Source organism: Petaurus breviceps, unplaced genomic scaffold, assembly GCF_028583685.1.
Source record: "Petaurus breviceps papuanus isolate PSGF00001 unplaced genomic scaffold, PetGlider_PUasm1.0 115, whole genome shotgun sequence".
Classification (NCBI taxonomy): domain Eukaryota; kingdom Metazoa; phylum Chordata; class Mammalia; order Diprotodontia; family Petauridae; genus Petaurus; species Petaurus breviceps.
In genome coordinates, this window is record NW_027185612.1 from 9,791,501 (window position 1) to 9,798,577 (window position 7,077).

Here is a 7,077-nt window from a genome sequence, read left to right on the forward strand (position 1 = left end):
TGTGATTACATTCAGCCTATCGGGGGCAGAGTTTACTTTCAAAGCAGGGGAGGTCATCAAATTCCCCCCCCTAGGTCTATTAAGGGGCAGAGAGGATCTTCAAATTCCCATTCCCATTCCAAAGGCCTACTAGGGCACCTAGGTGGCATGGGCCCTGGAGTCAGGAAGACCTGAGTTCAAATCCAACCTCAGACACTTAACACTTACTAGCTGTGTGACCTTGGGTAAGTCACTTAACCCAATTGTCCTGCCTTCCCCCCTCCAAAAAGACGGGGAAAAAAAATATAATTGAAGGACTATGACAAGTTGAGAGCCTGAACTACTCTAACAGACTCCTAATTGGCCTCTCCAATGACAATCTTTCTTCACCATAAACTGTTTTCCACACAGTAATTTTCCTAATGCATAGGTTAGACTCATGTTATATATCCTAGTGAGGGAACTGAGGAGATTGGTACAGCAAGTAGTAGGAGAAATTGGATGAACCACACTTACTCCATTGTGTGACACAATTTTGGAGTGCGCTCATTTCCTTTTTTATTAAATTGTAGGTCTAGTCCAATTTCTGTCTTGTGAGAAAACTTTATCTGGTTATAGGAATTGTGAGAAAATGTTACTCCATTGTTTGAATTCAGCCCTGCATATCTGGGAAGCTGGACCACCTTTACCTGTTGCTCAGAGACCCTTAAGTAAGCATCTATGTTATGCTGACCAGAAACCTGGTCAGACCCAAAGTTTGATGCAAGGAGTTTTCTCACAGTTATACATCTCCAGCAATCCGCATGTCTTATCTAAAAAAACAGGCCCCACACTGATCATTCAGCTATTGTTTCCATGTTCCTTTGATCATTTACAGACACCTGTTCACTCTCCCCCTTCCAACTTACAAAGTCCCTAATCTTTCTTCTAATTAGAAATCAGATTACCAAGTTTTGTATCCTGCTAAATTGTTTTATTTGTTTGTTTTTAAAGCATAAAAGTCTGTCTTCCTTCGTATTTGGGGTCTAGTTCCAAGGCTGAGGAAGGCCAATAGTTCAAATTTGTTAGCAAATGACGTACATTATTTAATGGATATGCTTGTAAGCTTGAACCTTTCTTTCCTCAGTCGTTTCATCTTTCACCCTCTATAGTTTTTGATGAACTGAGTCAAGTGAAGTCAGGACTCTGACCCCTGGGCCCAACACCTTCCAGAAAAACTCCCTAGAGCAGTCTGGTTAATCTTTCATTGAGGCACCTTTTCATGGAAGACTGCCCTGGAAGTCAGATTCCTGTTCTTGATCCCAAATGCTTCTGAGCTAAGGTAAAGTTTTTAGGATTTAGCTTAAGTTTATGTTTAGTTTTTCCCCAGCGGAGGAGAGCTTAGGGTTAACTTTGGGATTAAGTTAAAGTTAAATTTAAGGTAAGGATTAGGTTTTCCCTTGGGGAAGCATTATGGGTTCCTTTGGTAAAAAAAATATGGGTGGGTTCCCCCTTAAACTTTTGGAAGTGTGGGATCTGGGAGTCTGATAGTTATGGAAATGACTCACTAGCAGGCTATTGAATTATGTGATATGTGGCATAAATCTGCAAGGGATTCAAGTGGCAATTTGTTCTGGCCCCAGTTTCTCTCTGTATTGTTGAAAATTGAAGCAATTAAGGCTAGTCAATGAAAAATCTTATTCTGATTGATCAGATGAACTATTTGGGTGTTTGCCTTATCATTTTGTCTGTTTTTCCCAGAAAAATCTTGGTCTTGTGCTGTTAGTGTTGTTTGCAGATTCTGTTACCTTGAAAGATTTCTAAAGGGAAAATACAGCTACCCTGAAAAATTGCTAATAAACTGCAGCCAAAGAATTTAGAATATAGGAGAAGATTAATAATGTTTCATACTTAAAGTAGTTGTTCCACTAAGTAGGACTAACTCCCACTTTGGATTTTCAGTGGGAGATTTGGATAAAAAGAAAAAACCTGAAAGACACTTTTTCTCTGTCATTTCAGCCTCAGTCACATTGGAATTATAGAGATAAAGTCAGGTCAAAGAAAGGAAAAACTTTTTGTTGGTTTGTAGAACTGATCTTAGTAGATTTTGGAGCTTTAGATGTTAAGGAAATTAGAGATTAATCACTGCAAATATTTTGGCAAGTTTTGAGGTGTCACTATAGAATTTGTTTTAAGGAAAACTAAGAATTAAATTCTGCAAAAGTTTTAGGGGTAAATAGAACTTAGATACATTTTTCCCCCTAAAGATTGATAGACTTATTGTTTTAGTGTAATGAAGGAATGTAGGTAGTTTGAAACTAATCTTAGAGCAAATATATATACATGCACACACACATACACACACATATATGGTTTGCAGTTTGCCGCTTATTAATCTTTCCCTGACCATGAAAAGAGAAAAGATTGCTTAAATCAGGGAATAACTTTAAAATGATAAAAATTTAATTAAGGAATGGAAATAATTATTTAAACTGAAAAGGGATCCATTAAGAGGGACCTCATCTCACCCCACTACCCACCCTAGGTCAGAAATCCTTCTCCTGACTCCTATCCCAGATCAGGTACTCCCTGACCCCAACCCCCAGCCTCCATCCCAGCTGAACTGACCCCATCCCAGATCAGAGGACTTCTAAACCAACAATCTCAGTTCAGAGATTCTACTCCCACCCTAGCTCAAAGATCCCTGGTGACCTTCCCAGCTCAGAGACTCTCCCTTTTTGATCCTGTTAACCCCTCTCATCTCAGATCTGGTTCACAAATAAAGTATGCTCAATAACAAAAAACCCAAGGTACACTCTGCTCTCAGAAATTTATTAGCTGTGCTATCTTAAACAAGGTATCTTATCTCTGTTTGCCTCAATATTCTGATCTGTAAAGAGGAAAATAATAATGGTATCCACCTCCCAGGGTTATTGTGAGGATCAAAGTGATAAAAGGATTGTGAAGTGCTTGACACAGAAAGTGGCATATGGGAAGAATTATATATAAATATTGACTATTATTATTATTTAACGGATGTAATTACTACATTTTTGATAACTATATACCAGATTTTAGACATGATCAGTATAAAATGCCCAAGGTAGTAATATTAATGATTTTCTACATAAAATAATGTAGAAAGGCATTAAGCTAAATTGATGTCATCTGACTGATAAGTTTTGTTTTATGTTTTAAGTACATGGTATCATGCATGCTATTATTGGGTTTCTGAAAATTTCTCTTAAATTTTAAAATTTGGGACATCATTGAATCAGAAATGTTGTTAAAAAGATAACTTTTTTTATCTGGATGCTGTTAAATTAGGAATTATGCTTTTTAAATTGATATCTGAGATATTTAACGGGGTATGTTTTGTTTTAAAATAGATAAATTTACTATAATAAAATGAGTTTTCATATGAAAATTTCTGGCTACCACTTACAGAAATTATGAAAATGTATAGGGTGGCTTAAGGATGTATCCTCAATATATTAATATGTCAACTTTTGGGTATTTGCTGTATGTCTGAAACCCCTGAATGAGGCTAGTTTTAATTTTTTTCTTTTCTTTCTTTTTTTTTTTTGGCAGGGGGGAAGACAGGGCAGTTGGAGTTAAGTGACTTGCCCAAGATCACATGGCTAGTTAAGTGTTAAGTGTCTGAGGTCGAATTTGAACTCAGGTCCTCCTGACTCCAGGGCCGGTGCTCTGTTTACTGCACCACCTAGCTGCCCGAAGGCTAGTTTTAATTCATAAGTAAAGAATAAATGAAATGTAAGTGTTAGAGAAACATAAGAAATTAATAATATTCCAGCCCTAAGCTGTGGTTAGTGTAATCTTGTTGTTGGAGGTAAAAACTCTTGGGACTATAATTTACTATTGTTTTGAGATTTTACAGGGATGGTTGTCTGAATTGTCATGAAGCCAACAGTATAACGTGTCATGTGCTGCAGTCTGAGAGACTACAGGTAGATGTCTGTCCCTGGGAATAGCTGAGGGGATGACTTTGCTGTGGTCTAAGATAGGATCCTCTTAACTTGGTCTTCCCATTGTGCTATTTCCTTTCTGGACAGGAAGTTTCCCTACCTAGTTAGCCTGGTTTTTGATTCCATATGACTACATGATTAGCTGTCAGATATGACTCATGTCTGGAATCAAACAGAACTAAGGGAAGTTTCCCCTTGTTCTAGTATATGTCAGGTCAGTCTGTGCCCTTGAGGGGGACAAGTCTTAACAATGTTATAACTATTTCCCTCCTTTCCTTTCATAGCAAATTTTGATAATCAGGGTAGGTGAATATTAGAAGCTTTATAAGTACAATACTAAATCTATTAATTGATTGATGCTGGAATATATCTGAGTTACTATAATAGAATTCAAGTATGAAAAATCTTACAATTTTAATCTATACTTGTGATCAAATTAAAATATAGGATGATATCCTCCAAAGGGAGTAATTAGACAAAGTGATAAGAAAAGATGTAATGTAAAAGTTTTCTAATAAAATAGAATAACAAATTTTGAGAAAACAACAGGATTAGATTGTTTTCTCTAAGAAATATATATACATATATATGTATACACACTCACAATTGGCTTCTAAATGTATCTAGTAGGGAGTGTTTTAGTAATAAGTTCTCAAAATTGAATTAAGGATTTTACATATAAAATTGTATTGATAATTGTAAAGAAAGTGAAATTATTTTCCCATTTAAAAATATCTGTCTAATAATTTTAAAAGACAGAAGAGTACATTTTGCAAGTTAAACCCTCATGAATTAAAAAAAAATTATTTACTTTTTAAAAAAATTAATTAATTTATTTACTTTTCATTTATAACAGTCAGCTCCACAATCACTTTAGTTTCAAATTTTCTCTCCCTCCTTACCCTCCTCCCCCATCCATGGTGGTGTGCAATCAAATACAGGATCTACAAATACCTTCACATTAAACATTAGTCAGGTTGCAAAGGATTATAACCCATGGTATGAACAATGGGAAAGATGAATCAAAACAAAACAAGGAAAAGAAAGAGCAAGTAGTTTGCTTCAATCTGCATTCAGACTCTGTAGCTCTTTTCTCTGGGTATAGATATCTCTTTCCATCACGAGTCTTTTGGAGGTGTCTTATAACCTTATATTGCTGAGAGGAGCCCAGTCTATCAAAGTTAGTCTTCACACATACTTTGTGTATGTAATTGTGAATAAATTTCTCCTGGTTCTCCTCTTCTCACTCAACATCAGTTAATATGTCTCTCCAGATTATTATGAAGTCTGTCTGCTCCTCATTTCTTATAGCACAACAGTATTCTTACATTCATATACCACAACTTGTTCAGCCCTTCCCCAATTGATGGGCATCCCCTTGATTTCCAATTCTTTTCCACCACAAAAAGAGCTGCTATAAATATTTTTGCACATATAGCTCCTCCTCCCACTTCTATGATCTCTTTGGGATACAACCCTAGAAGTAGTATTGCTGGGTCAAAGGGTATGCACTTATTTATAGCTCTTTGGGCATAGTTCCAGATTGCTCTACAGAATGGTAGGATTAATTCACAACTCTACCAACAATGCATGTGTTCCAATTTTTCCACATCCTCTCCAGCATTCATTATTTTCCTGTTTTTGTCATCTTAGCCAATATTACTGGTGAGATGTGGTACTTCAGAGTTGTTTTGATTTGCATTTCTCTAATTAATAGTGATCTAGAGCATTTTTTCATATGCTTATAGATATCTTTAATTTCATCCTCTGAAAACTGCCTGTTCATTTCCTTTGATCATTTATCAGTTGGGGAATGGCTTATATTCTTAGAGATTTGACTCAATTCTCTGTATATTTTAGAAATAAGGCCTTTATCAGAGATACTGGTTGTAAAAATTCTCAATTTTCCACTTCCCTCTTAATCTTGGTTACATTGGCTAAAATTATTTGTACAGAAACTTTTCAATTTAATGTAATCAAAGTATCCATTTTGCATTTTATAATGCTCTCTAACTCTTGTTTCATCATAAAATCTTCCCTTCTCCATAGATCTGACAGGTAAACTATTCCTTACTTTCCCATATTGCTTACAGTATCAGCCTTCATACCTAGATCATACAACCATTTAGACTTGATTTTGGTATATGGTGTTAGTTTTTGGTCTATGCCCAGTTTCTGCCTTACTATATTCCAGTTTTCCCAGCAGTTTTTGTCAAATAGTGAGTTCTTGTTCCCAAAACTGGGGTCTTTGGGTTTATCAAACAGTAGATTACTATTGTCATTGACTGCTGTGTCTCATGTACCCAATCTATTCCATTGATCCACTACTCTAGTCCTCAGCCAGTACCAAGTAGTTTTGATGACTGCTGCTTTATAATACAGATTAAAATCTGGTATGGCTAGGCCACCTTCCCTAGCATTTCTTTTCATTAAATCCCTTGATATTCTGGACCTTTTGTTCTTCCAAATTAATTTTGTTACTATTTTTTCTAGCTCTATAATTTTTTTGTAGATTGGTATGGCACTAAATATGTAATTTAATTTAGGTAAAATGGTCATTTTTATTATATTAGCTCGACCCAGCCATAAGCAACTGATGCTTTTCCAATTAGTTAGATCTGACTTTTTTTGTGCGTGAAGAGTGTTTTGTAATTGTGTTCATATAGGTCCTGGGTTTGTTTGGGCAGGTAGATTCCCAAATATTTTATATTGTCTACAGTAACCTTAAATTGAATTTCTTTATTTCTTGCTGTTGGACTTCATTAGAAATATGTAGGAATGCTGAGGTTTTATGTGAGTTTATTTTATATCCTACAACTTTGCCAAATTTATTTATTATCTCAAGTAGTTTTTTACTTGATTCTTTAGGTACATCATCATATCATCTGCAAAGAGTGATAGCTTAGTGTCTTTGCCTAATTTGATTCCTTCAATTTCTTTTTCTTCTCTTATTGCTACTGCTAACATTTCTAGTACAAATTGAAATTTGATATCGGACATCCTTGTTTGACCCCTGATCTTACTGGAAATGTTTCCATTACATATAATACTCAGTTTTAGATAGATGCTGCTTATTATTTTAAGGAAACTCCATTTATTCCTATACTCTCTAGTGTTTTTAATAGGAATGGGT